The sequence below is a fragment of the Acomys russatus genome, chromosome 1, assembly GCF_903995435.1.
Source record: "Acomys russatus chromosome 1, mAcoRus1.1, whole genome shotgun sequence".
Lineage (NCBI taxonomy): Eukaryota > Metazoa > Chordata > Mammalia > Rodentia > Muridae > Acomys > Acomys russatus.
The window spans coordinates 45,587,116-45,607,683 of NC_067137.1; the positions used below are offsets into that span (position 1 = coordinate 45,587,116).

Sequence of the window (20,568 nt, forward strand, 5' to 3'; positions counted from 1 at the left end):
AAGAAGATGTGTTCATGAACGCTGATATTCCTAGCCCTGGGGATGGAGAAATAGACATAGTCCAGGGATCATCAGCCAGTTCCAGGTCAACCTCAACCTAAGGCTTGAGGTTGACTTCTGGCCTTTGCTTGCATATGCACATGCCCACATGGGCTATAGTACCTGAACACACATAAGTGCTTGCTCTTGCTCTCTCTCTCTCTCTCTCTCTCTCTCTCTGATTTTACCTGAATGTTGAAATGTTCTGACTCCTGAGGTGGGGGTATGTGCTGCTCTTAAAGTCACCATCCTGCACACCTGAGGGAGAGCATGTTAGCATATGATAAACTCAAATGTAGAGTGTCCTTGACTGATTGGACCACTTAAATTTCAGTTTATTATTAAAGCTTTATGCTAGAAGATTGTCATGCTGGTGACATTTGGACATTAGCAAACACATTAGGCAGGAGTGTTTGTACTCAGGCATATGCATTGGCTGCACTGCTGGAGTTGGATGCTAAGGCTGATTTCATCTACATGAAAGGTCAGCCCTGGAAAACAACACAGGTTAACTTGCTACATAAAGCCAAGAAGGCAGAGTGGGCTATTGGCTTCCATGGAAGACAGCCAGAAAACATGCCTGTGTTTTGGACTGTCCTCCCAAGAGAGCCATTTCCTTGGCACAGGCTAACTTCAAGAAGCAATGAATTAATTTAACAGAAAGAGATGCAGTCAGAGATGATTTCTAGCTTAGATCACGCAGATTACAAGACAGAACCATGAGTGAGTTCTTGCTTTGATAGCCAAGGCCAATTTCTGTTCATTGATTTGATTAAAAAAAAAAAAAAAACCTACAAGAAGGCTTATTTTGAAAACTTCAGTTTCTAGTATCAGCCATCACACTCCCTTCCATCTTTCTCTATTCACACTCCTTGCCAGCAAAACCACAGCCCTGGATGGCTTCAACCTTGCCCTGAGCCTGCTCAGCTGACTGTGGTGGGTGAATAATATATGTGACACCAGCGTCAGTGATGACCATAACTGGAAGCGGTCCTGCAGAGCACACTTCTCTTCTCTGTTCAGTTTTCCCGAGTGCTGATTTCTCCTCCTCCCCTTGCACAATGCTCCTCACTTCCTTTGAACTGAGATGTAACTGACCTCCAGTGACTTGCCCACGGTATAAGTATGTAGTTTGATAATTTTGAATCCATACTTGGAGCCCACACTCTGAATCAAAGTAGAGAACACCACCTAGAAAAGTTCTCTGAGTTTCCTTTCCAGCTAGTCTTTCTCCACTGCAGACACCCAGTCCTGCCAAGCCTCATTCTCTGCTGATGACTTTAGTTCAGCAGTGCACACACTATTCCGTGCCTACTTCTACACAAGTACCAGCGTGTGTGTGTGTGTGTGTGTGTGTGTGTGTGTGTGTGTGTGTGTGTGTGTGTGTGTGTGAAGACATGGTTTCTCTGTGTAGCCTTGGGTGTCCTGGAACTAGCTCTGTAAGACCAGGCTGGGCTCAAACTCAGAAATCTGCCTGCCTCTGCTTCCTCAGCTCTGGGATTAAAGGCGTGTGTCACAACTGCCAGGCTCCAGGTACCAACGTATTTCCAAAAAATGTCCAGAGCCAGACATATTTTTAAAAAAAGAAACATAAAAGACCATGTTAAGCTTTTTAGTTAAATAGCAGTCCAATAAGGGTCCCAGGGAATAGATAGAATGCGGTGAAGAGGTGCTAACGGCTCCTCTAGACCTTGGGGCATGTGGGATGGAGAGGATAGTTAGGAAATAAGAGAGAGAGAGGCACAGTGTTCTAAGAACCTCTGATCATTTGAAAGTGTAAAAGTAAAATGAGAACAGCAACAGAAGACTCAGCTGACTACGAAATACCTGAGCACCTGTGATATGCAATTGGCTGTTACGTACTGGAAGTTTAGCTCTGACTAAGATGATGTACCCATCCCCTGGTCAGATGCAAGGGAAAGGGGGAGCTAGCCTTTACAGTAAGTGGGTTGTTGTTGCTATTATTATTATTATTATTATTATTATTATTATTATTATTATTATTGACAGGGTTTCTCTTTTTAGCCCTGGCTTACCTGGTACTTGCTCTGTAGACTAGGCAGGCCTTGAACTCACAGAAATCTGCCGGTCTCTGCCTCCTGAGTTCTAAGATTAAAGGCCTATGCCAATTCCATCTGGCAGTATGCTATTTAAAAAAAAAGTTTGTATTTCTTGAGATTGTATAATACAATTACATAATTTCTTTCTTCCCTTTCCTGCCACCAAGCCCTCTCATGTGCCCTGCCGTGCTCTCTTTCACAGTCACGGCCTCTATCATTACACACACACACACACACATACACACACACACACACACACACACACACGCGCGCGCGCGCATGCATGCACACACATCCCACATTTCTTTTTTTATTTAAATAATTTATTCAGATTATATCTAAATGGTTATCCCCTCACTTGTATCTTCCTGTTCCCCCTTCGTCCATCTTTCACCCAATTCCCCTCCCCTAGGCCTGGGACAGAAGGGGACCTCCTCCCTCATCATATGATCATAGTCTATCAGGTCTCATCCTGGTAGCCGGCTTACCCTTCCTCTGAGTGCCACCAGGCCTCCCAACCAAGGGGAAGTGGTCAAATAGGGGCACAATCGCTCATGTCAGAGTCAGTCCCTGCTCTCCACACAACTGTGGAGGACACACTGTCCATTGGCTAGACCTGAATAGGGTATCTAGGTTTACTGCATGCATTGTCCTTGGTTGGTACAGTAGTTTGTGCAGCCCCCCCCCCCCCCGGGTCCAGATCTGCTAGTATTGATGGTTTTCTTTTAGGACTCCTGGACATCTGGGTCCTTCTATCTCCCCATTCTCCCATACCTCTCTCACCTGGAGTCCCAGTAGGAAGTCCCAGCATCTGTCCCAATCCCCTGCTGAGTGAAGACTCTCAGGATACATCAATGTTGGGCTAGTGTCCAATTATAAGTGAGTATATACCATGTGTATCTTTCTAGGTCTGGGTTGTTTAACTCACTCAGGATGATCATTTCTAGTTCCATCCATTTGCCTGCAAAGTTCAGGATGTCCTTGTTTTTAATAGCTGAGTAGTATTCCATAGTGTAAATGTACCACAGTTTCTTTATCCATTCATTGGCTGAGGGACATCTAGGTTGTTTCCAGGTTTGGCTATTATGAATAAGGCTACTATGAACATAGTTGAGCAAATGTCCTTGTTGTGTGGTGGAGCAGGGGTGGAATACCTGGATCTTGAGGAAGCCCTATTCCCAGTTTTCTGAGAAAGTACCAGTTTGATTTCCAAAGTGGTTGTGCAAGTTTGCACTCCCACCAGCAATGAAAGAGTGTTCCCCTTTCTCCACATCTTCATCAGCATGTGCTGTCTCTTGAGTTTTTGACCTTACCCATTCTGATGGGTATAAGATGGAACCTCAGAGTCATTTTGATTTGCATTTCTCTGATGATTAAGGACATTGAACATTTCTTTAAGTGTTTCTCAGCCATTCCATATTCCTCTGTTGAGGATTCTCTGTTTAGCTTTGACCTAATTTTTAATTGGGTTATTTGGTTTGGTGGGGTTTAATCCTTGAGTTCTTTATATATTTTGGATATTAGACCTTTGTCAGATGTAGAGTTGGTGAAGATCTTATGTTGTTGCTTTGTTCTGTTGACAGTGTCTTCTGCTTTACAGAAGCTTGTCAGCCTGATGAGGTCCCATTTATTAATTGTTGACCTTAGAGCCTGGGCTGCTGGTGTTCTGTTTAGGAAGTTGTCTCCTGTGCCAATGAGTTCAAGGCTCTTCCCCACTTTTTCTTCTAACAGATTCAGTGTTTCTGGTTTTATATTGAGGTCTTTAATCCACTTGGACTTGAGTTTTGTGCATCATGATAAATATTGATCTACTTACATTTTTCTACATGTAGCCATCCAGTTAGACCAGCACCATTTGTTGAAGATTCTATCCTTTTTCCATTGTATAGATTTAGCTTCTTTGTCAAAAATCAAGTGTCCATAGGTGTGTGGATTTATTTCTGGGTCTTTGATTCTTTTCCATTGATCAACCAGCCTATTGCTATGCCAGTACCATACTGTTTTAACTACTGTTGCTTTATAGTACAGCTTGAGATCAGGAATGGAGATTCCTTCAGAGGATCTTTCATTGTACAGGATTGTTTTAGCTATTCTCGGTTTTTGTTTTTCCATATAAAGTCGAGAATTGATCTTTCAATGTCCTTAAAAAATTGTATAGGTATCTTGATAGGGATTGCATTGAATCTGTAAATTGCTTTTGGTAAGATGGCCATTTTTACTATGTTAATTGTCCCAATTCACAAACAAGGAAGATCTTTCCATCTTCTGATGTTATCTTCATTTTCCTTCTTCAGAGGCTTGAAGTTTTTTTTCATAGAAATCTTTCACTTGTGTGGTTAGAGTTACACCTAGATATTTTATATTACTTCTGGCTATCATGAAGAGTGTAGTTTCCCCAATTTCTTTCTCAGCCTGGTTGTCATTTGTATACAGGAGGACTACTGACTTTTTTGAGTTAATTTTGTATCCAGTCACTTTGCTGAGGGTGTTTATCAGCTGTAGGAGTTCTCTGGTGGAACTTTAGGGGTCACTTATGTACATTATCATATCACCTGAGAATAGGGATAATTTGACTTTCTCCTTTCCCATTTGTATCCCTATGGAGAGAGTAGGCAGCCTTGTCTAGTCCCTGATTTTAGTAGAATTTCCTTGAGTTTCTCTTCATTTACTTTGATGTTGGCTATTGGCTTGCTGAATACAGCCTTTATTATGTTTAGGTATGTGCCTTGTATCCCTGATCTCTGCAAGACTTTAAACATGAATGCCTGTCAGAGTTTGTCAAATGCTTTTTTTTTTTTTTTTTGGCATGTCAGGAGATTATCATGTGTTTTTTTTCCTTGAGTTTGTTTATGTGGTGGATTACATTGATGGATTTCCATATATTGAACCATCCCTGAATCCTTGGAATGAAGCCTGCTTGGTCATGGTGAACGATATCTTTGATGTGTTCTTGGATTCAGTTTGTGAGTATTTTATTGAGTATTTTTGCATCAATGTTCATAAGAGAAATTGGTCTGAAATTCACTTTCTTTGTTGGGTCTTTGTGAGGTGTAGGTATCAAGGTGACTGTGGCCTCATAAAATGAGTTTGGTAATGTTGCATCCATTTATATTTTGTGGAGTAGTTTGAAGAGTATCGGTTTTAGCTATTTTTTGAAGGTCTGGTAGAATTCTGTGCTGAAACCATCTGTCTCTGGACTTTTTTTTTTTTGGGTTGGAAAATTTTTGATGACTACTTCTATTTCTGTAGGAGAAATAGAACTGTTTAATTTGGTTATATGATCTTGGTTCAACTTTGGCAATGGAATCCATCAGGAAAATTGTCGATTTCCTTTAGATTTTCAAATTTTGTGGCAAATAAACCTTTGAAATAGGACCTAATGATTCTTTGTATTTCTTCAATGTCTGTTGTTATGTCTCTCTCTTCATTTCTGATTTTGTTGATTTGGAAAGTGTCTCTTTGCCTTTTAGTTACTTTGGCTAATAGTTTGTCTATCTTGTTGATTTTCTCAAAGAACCAGCTCTTGCCTTTGTTGATTCTTTGACTTGTTCTCTTTGTTTCTAATTTATTGATTTCAGCCATGAGTTTGATTATTTCCAGCTGTCTACATCTCTTGAGTGTTTATGCTTCTTTTTTTCCTAGGCCTTCTAGATGTGTCATTAAGTTGCCAATATGAGATGTTTCTAATCTCTTTATGAAGGCACATAGTGTTGTGAACTTTCCTCTTACCACTGCTTTTAACGTGTCTCATAAATTTGGGTATGTTGAACCTTCATTTTCATTGACTTTCAGGAAGTCCTTAATATCTTTCTTTATTTCTTCCCTTACCCAGTTGTCATTGAGTAGAGAGTTGTTCAGTTTCCATGTGTGTGTAGACTTTTTGTTATTTCTTTGTTGTTGAAGTCCATTTTTCGTTCATGGTGGTCTGATAGGATGCAAGGTATTATTTCAATCTCCTTGTATCTGTTGAGGCTTGCTTTGTGACCTACTATATGGTCAATTTTTGAGAAGGTTCCATGAGGTACTGAGAAGAAGGTATAATCTTTTGTGTTTGGGTGAAAAGTTCTGTAGATAACTGTTAGATCCATTTGATTCATGACATCAGTTAGTGTCATTATTTATCAGTTTAACTTCTGTTTCATTGACCTATCCTTTGGTGAAAGTGGGGTGTTGAAATCTCCCACTATTAATGTGTGGGGATCAATGTGTGGTTTAAGCTTTGTTAATAGTTCTTTTAAAAATGTGGGTGTCCTTGTATTGGGGTAGATGTTTAGAATTGTGATGTCATCTTGGTTGAATTTTCCTTTGATGAGTATGAAGTGACATTCCTCATTTCTTTTGATTAATTTTGGTTGAAAGTCTATTGTATTAGATATTAAAATGAGTACACCAGCTTGCTTCATGTGTCAGCCTTTTACCCTGAGGTAATGTCTATCCTTGTGGCTGAGATGCATTTCTTGAATGCAGAAGAATGTTGAGTCTTTTTTACGCACTCATTCAATTAGTCTGTGTCTTTTTATTGGAGAATTGAGACCATTGATGTTGAGAGATACTAATGACCAGTGTTTTTAAGTCCCTTGATTTTGATGTTGGTTGTGGTAGAGTTCTTGTGTGGTTATGTTTTGTTATGGTGAAGTTATATATTTCTTATGTTATCTTGCTTGTATTTTGTCACTTTGGGTTGGAATTTTCTTTCTAGTAACTTCTATAGGGCTGGATTTGTGGATAGGTACTGTTTGAATTTGTTTTTGTTATCAAATACATTGTTTTCTACATCAATGGTTATTTTAAGTTTCATTGGGTATAATAGTCTGGACTGGAATCTGTGGTCTCTTAGGGTTTTCAGGACTTCTGATCAGGCCCTTCTGGCTTTTATGGTCTCTGCTGAAAAGTCAGCATAATTCTGATAGTGTTTTGTCTTTTTCCTTGCCACCTTTAATATTTTTATTTGTTCTGTACATTTTGTTTTGATTATTATGTGGTGGGACGATTTTCTTTTTTGGCCTATTCTATTAGGTATTCTGTAGGCCTCTTGCATATTTATTTGCATCTCTTTCTTTAAGTTGGGGAAATTTTCTTCTATAATTTTGTTTAAAACATTTTCTGGGCCTTGGAGCCAGGCATCTTCTTTTTCCTCAATTCCTATTATCCTTAGATTTCATCTTTTCATGGTGTCCTTGATTTCTTTCATGGTTTGTATCAGGATTTTTCAGACTTAACATTTTCTTTGATGGTTGTTTCAAGTTCTTCAATTGTATCTTCTACTCCCGAGAGTCTTTCCTCTGTCTCTTGATTTCTGTTAGTGAAGCTTACCTCTGCATTTCCTGTTTTCTTCTCTAAGTTCTCTCATTCTTGCTTTCTTCTGTATGTGTTTTTATCATTGTTTCTATTTTTTTTTTTTTTACAACCACAGTTAACATTTATTTACTATTTCTTCTGTTCCAGGCTGCATTTTTTCCTGCAATATACCCAGTAGCCCCATGGTGTAGTGTCACTGTTATTATTGCTAATTTATGTACAACCAAACTGATGCATGGCGAAATCCTTGTGCCAGTGGTAGAATTGGGGTCGCACGAACTTTTCTGCCCAAGTGTAGCTTGAGCTTGTAGGCTCTCCCTAGATGCTTTTCTATGATTGAATCTGTCATTTTCTTTTGCAATATTCTACTGTAGCCATTGAATGGCTTTTAATAGCATTCATGGCAACCCTTGGTTGTTGAGACGATTTCTGTCCTTAGTGCTGTGAGATCTTTTCTTTCTTTCTTTCTTTTTTTTTTTACTATACACATACAAAAGCAATTTTATTAACTTCTCTCTACGTTTCCAGAAAGTATAATTACATTTCCTATACAACTGCCTTTTGCTTTTTGAAATGTATATTTTAAATATTTAAAACGATGTAATTAGGAATACTTATATAAAACAGTGTTTCTCAACCTTCCTACTGCTGTCACCCTTTAATACAGTTCCTCATGTTGGTGACCCCCCAAGCATAAAATTATTATTATTATTATTATTATTATTATTATTATTATTATTATTATTATTATTATTATTATTTTTCTGTTCTCTTTTTTTTATTAATTTATTCTTGTTACATCTCAATGTTTATCCCATCCCTTGTATCCTCCCATTCCTCCCCGCCCCCATTTTCCCATTATTCCCCTCCCCTATGACTGTTCCTGGGGGGGGGATTACCTCCCCCTGTATATTCTCATAGGGTATCAAGTCTCTTCTTGGCTACCTGCTGTCCTTCCTCTGAGTGCCACCAGGTCTCCCCCTCCAGGGGACATGGTCAAATGTGAGGCACCACAGTATGTGAGAAAGTCATATCACACTCTCCACTCAACTGTGGAGAATATTCTGACCATTGGCTAGATCTGGGAAGGGGTTTAAAGTTTACCTCCTGTATTGTCCTTGGCAGGTGTCTTAGTTTGAACGGGACCCCTGGACCCAAATCTGCCTATCATACTGTTCTACTTGTAGGTTTCTAGGACCCTCTGTATCCTTTTATTTTGCTATTCTCCCATGCATCTCTCATTTAGAGTCCCAATAGGATGCCTTCCCCTCTGTTTCAGTTTCCTGGTAAGTGAAGGCTTTCGTGGGACATGCCCCTTGGGCTAGTATGCAGATATAAGTGAGTATATACCATTTGATTCTTTCTGCTTCTGGGTTAACTCACTCATTATGATCATTTCTAGCTCAATCCATTTATCCACAAATTTCGGGAATTCCTTGTTTTTAATAGCTGAGTAGTATTCCATAGTGTATATGTACCACAGTTTCTTTATCCACTCTTCTACTGAGGGACACTTAGGCTGTTTCCATGTTCTGGCTATTATGAATAAGGCTGCTATGAACATGGTTGAGCAAATTTTCTTGTTGTGTGCTGGAGCATCTTCTGGGTATATTCCAAGGAGTGGAATAGCTGGGTCTTGAGGAAGCCCTATTCCCATTTTTCTGAGATAGCACCAGATAGATTTCCAAAGTGGCTGTACTAGTTTGCATTCCCACCAGCAATGAAGGAGTGTTCCTCTCTCCCCACATCCTTGCCAGCATGTGGTGTTGCTTGAGTTTTTGATCTTAGCCATTCTGATGGGTGTAAGATGGAATCTCAGAGTTGTTTTGATTTGCATTTCCCTGATGACTAAGGAGGTTGAGCATTTCTTTAAGTGTTTCTCAGCCATTTGATATTCCTCTGTTGAGAATTCTCTGATTAGTTCCAAGCCCCATTTCTCAATTGGGTTATTTGGTTTGGTGGTGTTTAATTTCTTGAGTTCTTTATATATTTTGGATATTAGACCTTTGTCAGATGTAAGGTTGGTGAAGATTTTTTCCCAGTCTGTAGGCTGTCGCTTTGTTCTCTTGACAGTGTCTCCTGCCTTACAGAAGCTTCTCAGCCTCATGAGGTCCCATTTATTAATGGTTGACATTAAGGCCTGGGCCGTTGGTGTTCTGTTCAGGAAGTGGTCTCCTGTGCCAATATGTTCCAGGCTCTTTCCCACTTTTTCCTCTAAGTGGCTTAGTGTCTCTGGTTTTATGTTGAGGTCTTTAATCCACTTGGGTTTGAGTTTTGTGCAAGGTGACAAATATGGGTCCAGTTTCATTTTTTTACACATAGACCTCCAGTTAGACCAGCACCATTTGTTGAAGATGCTATCCTTTTTCCATAAAATGGATTTGGCTTCTTTGTCAAAAATCAAGTGACCATACGTGTGTGGATTCATATCTGGGTCTTCGATTCGATTCCACTGATCAACCAGCCTGTTGCTGTGCCAGTACCATGCTGTTTTAATTACTATTGCTTTATAGTATAGTTTGAGATCAGGTATGGAGATTCCTCCGGAGCACCTTTTATTGTACAAGATTGTTTTAGCTATTCTGGGTTTTTTGTTTTTCCATATGAAGTTCAGAATTGAACTTTCAATGTCTTTATAAAATTGTGTAGGTATTTTGATAGGGATTGCATTAAATCTGTAGATTGCTTTTGGTAGGATGGCCATTTTTACTATGTTAATTCTCCCGATCCATGAGCAAGGAAGATCATACCATCTTCTCAGGTCATCTTCAATCTCTTTCTTCAGAGTTTTGAAATTTTTTTCATACAAGTCCTTCACTTGCTTAGTTAGGGTAACTCCTAGATATTTTATATTGCTTGTGGCTAATGTGAAGGGTGTGGTTTTCCTAATTTCTTCCTCTGCAAGCTTGTCATTTGTGTATAGGAAGGCTACAGACTTTTTTGAGTTAATTTTGTATCCAGCCAATTTGCTGAAGTTGTTTATCAGCTTTAGGAGTTCTCTGGTGGAATTTTGAGGGTCACTTATGTACACTATCATATCATCTGCAAATAGGGATAATTTGACTTCCTCCTTTCCCATTTGGATACCCTTGATCTCCTTTTGTTGTCTTATTGCTCTGGCTAGAACTTCGAGTACTATATTGAAGAGATATGGAGAGAGTGGGCAGCCTTGCCTTGTTCCCGATTTTAGAGGAATTTCCTTGAGTATCTCACCATTTACTTTGATTTTGGCTATTGGCTTGCTGTATATAGCCTTTATTATGTTGAGGAAAGTGCCTTGTATCCCCGATCTCTCTAAAACTTTAAACATGAATGGGTGTTGAATTTTATCAAATGCTTTCTCTGCATCCAAGGAGATGATCATGTGGTTTTTTATTTTCAGTTTGTTTATATGGTGGATTACATTGATGGATTTCCGTATATTAAACCATCCCTGCATGCCTGGAATGAAGCCTACTTGGTCATGGTGAATGATATCTTTGATGTGTTCCTGTATTCGTTTTGCACGTATTTTATTTAGTATTTTTGCATCTATGTTCATAAGAGAAATTGGTCTGAAATTCTCTTTCTTTGTTGAATCTTTGTGAGGTTTAGGTATCAATGAGACTATGGCCTCATAGAATGAATTTGGTAATTTTCCATCCATTTCTATCTTTTGGAGTAGCTTGAAGAGTATCGGTATTAGCTCGCCCTTGAAGGTCTGGTAGAATTCTGCACTGAAACCATCTGGCCCTGGGCTTTTTTTGGTTGGGAGACCATCGATGATTGCTTCTATTTCTGTAGGGGAAATGGGACTATTTAGCTTGTTTATTTGTTCTTCATTCAACTTTGGCAAGTGAAATTGATCAAGAACATCGTCCATTTCCCTTAGATTTTCAAATTTTGTGGCGTATATGCCTTCCAAGTAGGATCTGATGATTCTTTGAATTTCTTCAGTGTCTGTTGTTATGTCTCCCTTTTCATTTCTGATTTTGTTGATTTCAATACTGTCTCTCTGCCTTTTAGTTTGGCTAATGGTCTGTCTATCTTGTTGATTTTCTCAAAGAACCAGCTTTTGGTTTTGTTGATTCTTTGGACTGTTTTCTTAGTTTCTAATTTGTTAATTTCATCCCTGAGTTTGATGATTTCCAGGCGTCTACTCCTCTTGGCTGTTTCTGCTTCTTTTTTTTCTAGGGCTTCCAGTTGTGTTGTTAAGATGCTTATGTGCGATGTTTCCAATTTCTTTTTAAAGGCACTTAGTGCTATGAATTTTCCTCTTAGCACTGCTTTCAATGTATCCCACAAATTTGGGTATGTTGTTTCTACATTTTCATTGAATTTCAGAAACTCCTTGATTTCTTTCGTAATTTCTTCCCTGACCCAGGTGTCATTTAGCAGAGAGTTGTTTAGTTTCCACGTACGTGTAGGCTTTTTTTTGTTATTTCTGTTGTGGGTGAATTGTAGCCTAAGAGCATGGTGATCTGATAGGATACAAGGTATTATTTCAATCCTCTTGTATCTATTGAGGCTTGCTTTGTGACCTACGATGTGATCAATTTTGGAGAAGGTTCCATGGGGTGCAGAGAAGAAGGTGTATTCTTTCTTGTTTGGGTGAAAGGTTCTATAGATATCTGTTAGATCCATTTGGCCCATGGTATTGGTTAATGATGTTATTTCTCGGCTTAGTTTCTGTTTCAATGACTTATCCTTCAGTGAGAGTGGGGTGTTGAAGTCTCCCACTATTATTGTGTGGGGATCGATGTGTGGTTTAAGCTTTTTTAGGAGATCTTTTACAAATGTGGGTGCCCTTGTATTGGGAGCATAGATGTTCAGAATTGTGATGTCATCTTGGTTGACTTTAGCTTTGATGAGTATGAAGTGTCCTTCCTCATCCCTTTTGATTAATTTTGGTTGAAAGTCTATTTTGTTCGATATTAAAATTCCTACGCCTGCTTGCTTCTTGTGACCATTTGCTTGGAATATTTTTTTCCAACCTTTTACCCTGAGGTAATGCCTTTCATTATGGGTGAGATGTGTTTCTTGGATGCAGAAGAATGTTGGATCTTGTTTATGTACCCATTCAGTTAGTCTGTGTCTTTTTATTGGAGAATTGAGGCCATTGATGTTGAGAGATATTAATGACCAGTGACTGTTAAGAGTCTTAATTTTGATGTTGTTTCCAGTCGAGCGTTTGTGTAGTTGTGTTTTTGCCATGGGATAGTTATCTATTTCCTGGGTAGTTTTGGTTGTAGCTTGACCCTTTGGGATGGAGTTTTCCTTCTAGTACCTTCTGTAAAGCTTGATTTGTGGATAGGTATTGTTTGAATTTGTTTTTGTCATGGAATATTTTGTTTTCTCCATCAATGGTTATTGATAATTTTGCTGGGTAAAGTAGTCTGGCCTGGCATCTGTGGTCTCTTAGAGTTTGCAGGATCTCTGTCCAGGCCCTTCTGGCTTTTATGGTCTCTGCTGAGAAGTCGGGTGTAATTCTGATAAGTTTACCATTAAATGTTATTTGACCCTTTTCCCTTGCAGCTTTTAATATTTTTTCTTTGTTCTGCATGTTTTGTGTTTTGATTATTATGTGGCGGGCAGTTTTTCTTTTCTGGTCAATTCTATTTGGTGTTCTGTAGGCCTCTTGTATGTTTATAGGCATCTCTTTCTTTAGATTGGGGAAATTTTCTTCTATGATTTTGGTGAGAATAGTTTCTGGGCCCTGGAGTCTGATGTCTTCTCTTTCTTCAATGCCTATTATCCGCAAATTTCTTCTTTTCATGGTGTTCTTAATTTCTTGGATGTTTTGTGTCAGGAGTTTTCCAGATTTGGCATTTTCTTTAATGGTTGATTCAATATCTGTGATTGTATCTTCTAGACCTGAGATTCGTTCTTCCATCTCTTGGATTCTGTTAGAAAAGCTCACCTCTGTGTTGCTTGCCTTCTTCTCTGAGGTCTCACGTTCTCGTTTTTCTTCTGTCTGTGTGTTTATCATTGAATCCATTTTCATTTTCAGATCTTGAACTGATTTTTTGATTTCTTTCATCTGATTTTTTGTATATTCCTGAGTTTCTTCCATTGCCTCTTTATAGGTCTTCAGAGCTTGAACCGTTTTACTTATTTCTTTCATCTGGTTGTTTGCATTTTCCTGCAATTTTTCCAGTTCCACTCTATGTGCTTCTTTTATGTCTCTCACCTGTTTGTCTGCGTCTTCCTGCATTTGATTACGAATTTTATTTGTTTCCTCCATTATCATCCTCATTACTAAGGATTTGAGGTCATTTTCTTGTATTTCCGTTGTATTTGAGTTCTCTGGGTTGTTTTCTTTGGGATAGCTGGAAACTGGAGACGCCATGTTGTTTTGGGTTTTTTTTGCGTATGCTTTTTCGTTGTCCTTTAGACATCTTGCCATCTTTGTTTTTGTTGGGTAGCTTCCAGAGTTGGATGGAGGGTGTCTGACGATAGATTCACTTGTTTTCTCACGATTTCCCTAGGCTGCGAGCTCAAAGCTTCACTGGTGTGGATGTTAGGAGGTTAGCCCTGTTGTTCTGGTCTCTCACAGCCAGTGATCTTCAGCCCCCCTGTGCTGTGGATCCTGCAATTGTTCTGGGTCTCTGAATGAGCGTTGGGTCAGGCCAAGGTATCCACAGCCTTCTGTGTTCCCTGCCAAATCCAGCCAGGAACACTGGGCCTGAACCACGGGCTGAACTCAGCTAGATTCTCAGGGCCTGAACCGTCTGCCAAGCTCAGCTAGGGATTCTGGGCCCAAAATGCCCACAGGGTCCAGCCAGAATTTTTGGGCTGGGACTACGCACCAAGCTCCGCTAGGGCCTTTTGGCCCAAAGTGCGTGCTGTGGTCAGTTATTGACTCAGGGCCTGAACTGACCACCAATCTCAGCCAGGAATTCTGGATTCAAACTGCACACTGTGTCCAACCAGAGTCTTAGAGGTGGTGGAACCGAGCGCTCTGTCCAGCCTGGGCCACAGAGGAGAGCTGCGGCTGCTCTAGTTAGTGCCAGTGGTGGACCAAGTGCTCCGCCCAGACTGTGTCACCGCAGGGGAGCTGCCACTGAGCTGAGGTGGTGCCTGGGGTGGAACTGAGTGCTCAGCCAAGCCTGTGCCACAGCAGGAGAACTGCGGCTGCTCTGAGTTAGCGCCAATGGTGGAACCAAGTGTTCCACCCAGACTGTGTCACTGCAGGGGAGCTGCTGCTGAGCTGAGGTGGCGCCTATGGTGGAACTGAGTGCTCAGCCAAGCCTGCGCCACAGCAGGAGAACTGCGGCTGCTCTGAGTTATGCCTGTGTTGGAACCAAGTGCTCCGCCCAGACTGTGTCACCGCAGGGGAGCTGCCGCTGAGCTGAGGTGCTGCCTAGTGTGGAGCTGTGGGCTCAACTAAGCCTGCGCCACAGCAGGGGAGCTGTGGCCCAAGCTGAGTTAGTGCCTCGTGTAGAATTGCTTGCTGGACTGGGCCAGTACCCGGGACTCTGGGGCCGAACTGTCCGCCGAGTCCAGTCTGGGTCCGAAGGCTCCACGCGACCCAAATCCTGCCCCAAGTCCCCTCTCCCGCAGCAACTCCCACCAGCCACCACACCAATCACCTCCACCGGAAGGTTATGAGCTGCAAACCTCAGCCACCGCTGCTGGTGCCGCTGGTGCTGCTGCCTCTGCCGCTGCTGCTCCGATCAGAGAAAATCCACGCTCCTCCTGTGTGCAGGGGCACGCAGGTCCTCCGCACCCTGGTCCCTCCGAACCGTGGAGCACTCCCGCTGCCGTGATGTTCGGACCTCGGTGTTCCTGGCTCAGAAATCTGTGCACTGGAGCCTCCAAACACGGTCCACACTGCTCGCCGCCATTTTGGATCCCCCCATTGTTTCTATTTTCATCTTCAGATCTTGAACTGTTTTATTGATTTCCTTCATCTGATTGTTTGCATTTTCCTGAATTTCTTCTAGTGATTTCTTCATTTCCTCTCCATAGGCTTCTTTAATGTCCTCTGTTTGGGTGCATCTTCCTGCATATATTTATGGATTTTGTTAATTTCCTCCATTATTATCTTTATTACTAAGGATTTGAGGTCATGTTGTCGTGCTTCAGTTGTGTTTTAGTTCCCAAGGTTGAATTCTTTGAGATATTTGGGTTCTGGAGATGCCATATTGTTTTGGTTTTTGCTGTTATATTTTTATGTTGGCCTTTGGTCATTTTGCCGTTTCTGACATTGGGAGGTAGTTTCTGGTATCCTTCACTGGTCGTTGAGAGTAGTTTGTTGGTGAGTGGTGAGGCCAAGAATTCTGGGGGCACTGCTTGACAAAGTTCCAGTGCCCCAACAACCAGGTGTCCTTAAACCTTGCTTGACAAAGTTCCTGTGCCTGGATGCCATGGATTGAAATTACTCTTAGAGGCTTCTCTTCAAAGGCTAGAATTGAAAACTAGTAAAAGCTGATACTAATAAATACTAATAAGGTCATTGGTGATCGCCTGAGAAAATACAGCTATGCAGAAAATTGAATCTTACATAAAATGTATTCAGAATCATTGTTAGATTATTAATAAATGAGTTTGGTAAATGATTTAGTGGATTTTAGAAGAATTAATAACGAAGAAAATTTTAGGGAAACTTTGAAAGCTAACAAATTATAATTAAAATCACTAGGTCTTTATGCTCAGCTTTGGAAACAAGGAACTAGTTTAGAAAGAAGAGAGATCCCAACCATGCTATTATCAACAGACCTTGGTGCCTACCTAGAAGCAAAAGAAGACCGTTTAAAAATTCTAATGATCCTTCACAGGATTATAATAAAGATAGAAATTGCATTGAAGTAAAAGCTCATAATGAGGTTAAAGAGAGATATTGGAAACAGTCCTAAAGTCCTGATCGTCTTCTATTCTTCACAAAACTACAGTAAAAATAGAAATTGTGTTGATACAGAAGTTCAGGACAAAGTCGCAGAGACAGCCATGTTGTCTCAGTGAACTGCCTGCCCTTCTGAGTAAACATGATAGGCCAGGACTTTCCTGATGTTCTGGAAAGCCAAAAGGACAAGCTGCTTCCAAGTAAAAAGGCTATATAATATTTTTAAATGATAGTTTTATTTTAAATATAAAATAGAAAAAGAGCGGATTAATTAAGGGTCAGAAAGACAAGTTTAGGGTATCAGGTGGAGGGATTTATCTTTGGTCTATTAACTATGTGCCAACTTAAAACAAAATCAAATAGAGTCGTTTTGTTTAATACCTTTTGTACCCATGAGGCTTTAAGATACCAATCATAAGGAAGAAAGTTTTAAGTTAAATGAAAGCTGATTTTATCCTAAAGTTAATTTTTAGTTCTCAGGAAATTTGCTGTTTGCTTGCTTTGTTTCCCTTGTTCCTACATACTTATGTAACCAAAAAGATTTCAAGCTGTGTAATCAATGATTAAAATTTTTAAGGAAATGATTTTGTGTATAAATAAAGCTTACAAGACACAAGTTGTCAGAGCAGGTAAAGCCACTATGGCTTCCTCTCAGTCCCATCTCTCATCAAAAGAATTGAATGGTGTCCCGTGTCTGATTCTTTCTTCCCTCATCACTCTTAAATACACCCTTCTTCAGAGCCTGGCCCTCATCCGGAGCTGGACTCTGGCAAATGTCTATAGGTTGAGACCCCTCACCTGTGGGGATCACGGAACTCTTCCCTGGATCAGGCAGGTGACCTGGTTTCAGCTCCGGGGGTGGGGGTGGGGGTGGGGACTTTGCTCCATACCTTGGCCTCCCCACTAGGCTAGCAGAGCCTTGTGCTGGTGCTCTGCAGCCCAAGGTTCAGTCCAAGATAGTGTAGATACTATATGCTTTTGGATGGGCTTTGGAGACCCTGCTCTTGGTCACTAGGGCCCTGGGACTTCAGTTCAGGCTGCCAAAGAGTACAGGATCCTCCCGCTGCCTTAGGCTTCCACCTGCTTTCGCTCTGGCTGTGGAACCTCAGGTCAGTCCTCCAGAGAGAGTGGGAACCATGCCATAGCCAAGAACATGTCTGCAGCTGCCTGGGACCCCTGCATGGGCGCTGGATACCTCTGTGGACTGGCAGGGTGATCTGAAGTCAGATCTATTCCAGATCCACACTCTTGTCTCCCACCGCCCCCCCCTCCCGGACAGCAGACACTGAGGCTGGTGCTCTGTAACCCACTGTTCAGTCAGAGAGAGTACAGGTACTGCACTGACTGGGCTTTGGAGACCCTACCAGTGGCCACAGGATAGATGGGTTTTTTGTGGACTGGTGCAGGTGGTCTGGGGTCTGATCCACCCGTTCTCCTGGGTCCTCCTTTGGGCCAGCAGATCTAGATGCTGGTGTTTCAATGGCCACAGTTCAGTCTCAGATACCGTCCAAGATACAGAGCACAGCTGCAGTTCTCTGCCAGTCTCTGAGGACTGGGCACCCATCTTCCCTGGACCAGTTGGGTTGCCCAAGGCCAGACCCACCTGTGCTCTGCACTGTCCAGACCCATCTCACCTAGGGCTCTCCTGGTCTTGTGGTCTGTAGCTCCCAGCCCTGTTCCTAGGCTCCGTCCTGCCGCTCAGACACCATACTAGTCAGTGCCACCATCTTAGATCTACCTTTCACCACATTTCTAAATATATGGATACAATCTACTCAGGCCCCGTGTGTGTGTGTGTTTGTGTGTGTGTGTGTGTGTGTGTGTGTGTGTGTGTGTATTATATCTCTACCATCTATCTATCTATCTATCTATCTATCATCTATTGATTTTAGGGCTGATCATTTGGTATTAGATAAACAATTTCCAATTCCCAAGGTGGAATTCTTCCCCAAGGAAGACCATTTCTCCTGCTCTTGGTATTCCTTAGATGCCTGCAGCTCTTTGGCTAGGGTTGAGGCACCATATGGTTTCCCCCTCCATGTTAGCATGCCTATTCGTCTCTTGGTGTTATCCTTGTTCAAGTTTTGTTTAGGAAGTCATGTTGATGAGATCCCATGAGTATAGCTTCTCTGACATTTGAAGGAAACAGAATCTTACAACAAGCTCTCTGATCCTCCGGCTCTCACAATCTTTCCACTTCCTCTTCTGAAATTCTCCTTGAGCCTCAGGTGCAGGAGTTGTTTTGTTGCTCTATCGGTTGAGACTGGGCTCTACAACTCTGCATTTTGTCTGGTTGAGTTTTCTGTCTGTTGTAAAGTGAAGTTTCCTTGTGGAAGGGTGAGGACTCAATTTACCTATGGATATAAGGAAAACTTTATATAATGTAGTTAGGAATTATGCTGGCTTTAAAAAGTAATAGGTATAGGTTCTCCTTCAAGATCCATGAATTCACCAATCCTGAGTAATTGGTTAGGTTTCCAATACCATGCACAATTTCCTTCTTGTTTATTGAGTATTAAATTCAATCAAGGAGCTGTTGGTTGCTTTCAAATTATCCATACCACTATTACACCCTTAGGGTTATTTGTTCCATGCTTGCTATTGTTGTTCATAGACTTCATAGCTGTACAGAAATGTTTGTTGCTTCCCTCTTTGGAAGCTTGCATGGTACCTTCTGGTACCATGAAAACTAGACCTCAGAAAGGAGGCTTTCCTCCACCTGAGGTTGCGGAGGAACTCTGGCCCCTATGTCTAAAGTGTCTGGTGCCTTCAGCAATTTACCTTCCACCTCTGGGGGCAACAAAGGACAATAGCAATATCTTGTACTGTTTGGGGCGTGTCTTAGACAACCCTGACCAACAACTACAAAAACTCTAAATAGAATTTCTCACGCCTAGTGTTGGGTTTTTGTTAGATAGTCTATGGCTCTTGAAGGGAGCATTTTCAGACCAAATGATTGATATATTTGTACCCTGTTAGTCTCTTTCCTGTTGCACCCATCATGGTCCCTTTTTAGTTTCTTGGTTTCTACAGTTACTCAGAGTATGTACTCACATCTGAAAATATGGAGCTAGGAGCCTCTGATGACAGAGAAAGTGTAATGCTTGTCTTTCTGAGTTACTTCACTCAATATTATCTTTTCTAGTTCCACCTATTTATCTGCAAATTTCAGTTTTTCTCTAAATTTGAATAATGTATATATATATGTATATTTCATTATCAATTCATTAGTTGAAGGATATTTAGACTGTTTCCATTTCCAAGATTTTGTGAGTAGAGCAGTAATGAACATGGCTGGGTGAGTATCTGTGAAGTGGGATGTCTAGTCCTTTGAGCATATGCCAAAGAGTGTTAAGGTTGGGTCACATGAGAGATGCATCAAAGATTTAGGTTTGAAACCTGAAATGCTGAAACTATTAGAAGAAAATGCAGGCAATGCCACACAGGATATTGGTGTAGGAAAGAACTTTCTGAATAGGACTCCATTTGCCCAAGAATTAAGGCCAACACTTGACAGGTGGTACTTCATAAAACTAAAATGCTTCTGCATGGCTAAAGAAACAGTAAATTGAGTAAAAATGAAGCCCTCACAATGGGAACAAATATTTGTCAGCTGTAAATCTGACACAGGATTAATATCCAGAGTATATAAAGAACAGAAAATACAAAGAGTCAAAGACTAAACAACCCATTCAAAACACGGGCCTGGGATCTGAACACTTAGAAGGAGGAGGAGGAGGAAACCAAGATGAAGATGAAGAAGAAAAGAAGAGGAGGAGGAAGAGAAAGAAGGGGCAGCTAAGAAATATCTCAATAAATATTCATCACCACTAAAAATTGGAGAAATGCAAATCAAAACAACTTTGAGATTTTATCTTACCCTAGTCAGAAAGGTGCCAGCTCTTCTCAAAGCTCTCTCTCTTATGGGTCAGATACACTGGGGATGTTCTGTTGGATATTGCTCCAGTTTGCTTTCTGTTGCTGTGACCAAAAGCAACCTGGGGAAGAGGAAAGGGCGTATTTAGCTTACAGGTTACAGCTGATCATCAAGAAAGACAAAACAAAGCCCTGGGGGCAAGAACTGAGCCAGAGACCACAGCAGAAGAAATTCCTTATGGCCTTGCTACCCCTGGCTTTCTCAGCTATCTTTTTAATATAGACCAGGCCCATCTACCTCAGGAGGGCACCTTCTGAAGTGGGGTGGGCCCTCCTACATCAATTAGCAATTAAGAAAGTGCTTCAAAGACACAGCCATACAGGCAAATCTGATGGAGACAATTACTCAGTTAAGACTATGTTTTCCCAGGTGTGTCAAGTTGCCAACTAAGATTGGCCATCGCAAACATA

General features: G+C 41.0%; 1 protein-coding gene across 1 annotated transcript in view; it reads right to left on the reverse strand.

Annotated features, from left to right (window-relative positions):
* The window catches only part of Pik3cg (phosphatidylinositol-4,5-bisphosphate 3-kinase catalytic subunit gamma), a 76,484-nt gene extending 56,291 nt beyond the window's left edge, over positions 1-20,193 (reverse strand). The window contains exon 1 of the mRNA XM_051144790.1: positions 20,102-20,193. The gene's annotated coding sequence lies outside the window, so the exon portion shown is untranslated. The remainder of the gene's footprint in view (positions 1-20,101) is intronic.
* Positions 20,194-20,568: the final 375 nt, after the last annotated feature.